The sequence below is a fragment of the Mandrillus leucophaeus genome, unplaced genomic scaffold, assembly GCF_000951045.1.
Source record: "Mandrillus leucophaeus isolate KB7577 unplaced genomic scaffold, Mleu.le_1.0 Scaffold1089, whole genome shotgun sequence".
NCBI classification, from domain to species: Eukaryota; Metazoa; Chordata; class Mammalia; order Primates; family Cercopithecidae; genus Mandrillus; species Mandrillus leucophaeus.
This window is the reverse complement of record NW_012099087.1, coordinates 800949-802368: the sequence shown is the minus strand read 5'-3', so window position 1 is coordinate 802368 and position 1420 is coordinate 800949. Positions and strand designations below refer to the sequence as shown.

The window sequence follows — 1420 nt, the reverse complement described above, 5'->3', positions numbered from 1 at the left end:
CCAGGATGGTCTCGATCTCCTGACCTCGTGATCCACCCGTCTCGGCCTCCCAAAGTGCTGGGATTACAGGCTTGAGCCACCGCGCCCGGCCTACACCACTATTTTTATGGGCCACATGGACTTTTCCAGCATAAAACTTAGTGTAGCAGTTCCCTGTTTATAGTTAGGTTGTTTTTTTTCCTTATAAGCAGTGACGGTTTGGTTTTTTTTTTTTGGCAAATCTTTGAAACTATATATCATCTATAATGATGTCTTTGAATCAATCTTTGAATAACATATTTATTTTATTTTATTTTATTTTGGAGATGAAGTATTGCTCTGTCGTCCAGGCTGGAGTGCAGTAGTGCAATCTCAGCTCACTGCAACCTCCATCTCCTGGGTTCAAGCAGTTCCCCTGCCTTAGTCTCTGGAGTAGCTGGGATTACAGGTGCATGCCACCATGCCCAGCTAATTTTTGTGATTTTAGTAAAATGGGGTTTCACCACATTGGCCAGGCTGGTTTGAACTCCTGACCTTAAGTGATCTGCCTGCCTCGGCGTCCCAAAGTGCTGGGATACAGATGGGAACCATTGCGCCTGGCCAATATGTTTATTTTCTTAGTGTTATTTGGTAGGAGAAAGATCTCTGAGATCAAATGATACTCATATTTTTAATGCTTTTATAGAGAATATTGTTAATTTATCCTTCAGAACTGATATAACACTGTATATTTCTACTCTGTGTATGAGTTTCTGGTTGCCTAAATCGTTGCCAAAACCGGATAATATAATTTTTCAAACACATTTCACATTTTACATTTGTGTTTCTCAAGTGCATCAAATATTACTTTGTTTTAAAAAATAATATCAATCCTTTTGGTAATGACTTAAAGTAGTTTAAGATACATACACATACACACACACACAGTTTTCTAGGTTATTGTTTATCATTTAGCATTGTGTTATATTTTGCCTAAGTTTTTAAATTTTATTTTATTTTATTTTTATTATTTGTTTACTTTTTGACACCGAGCCTCACTCTGTCGTCCAGGCTGGAGTGCAGTGGCGTGATCTCGGCTCACTGCAACCTCTGTCTCTCGGATTCAAGTGATTCGCCTGCCTCAGCCTCCTGAATAGCTGAGATTACAGGTGTGCACCACCGCCAGGCCCAGCTAATTTTTATATTTTTAGTAGAGATGGGGTTTCACCATGTTGGCCAGGCTGGTCTTGAACTCCTGACCTCAGGTGATTCACCTGCCTCGGACTCCCAAAGTGCTGAGATTACAGTTGTGAGCCACCACGCCAAGCCGTTTTTAAATTTTAATGAGATAAATATCTTAGTCTTTCTTGAAGATAATGACTTCTTATGCTAAGAAGAGCCTTCCTTGCTCTTTAATATTATAAATATATTGATGTATTTTCTTCTTTTAAAAAATTTTATA

At 38.9% G+C, this 1420-nt stretch overlaps 1 protein-coding gene across 1 annotated transcript in view; it reads left to right on the top strand.

Annotated features, from left to right (window-relative positions):
• ARID2 (AT rich interactive domain 2 (ARID, RFX-like)) overlaps positions 1–1420 on the top strand; it is a 187834-nt gene that overhangs the window by 72986 nt on the left and 113428 nt on the right. The gene's annotated exons all lie outside the window — the stretch shown is intronic.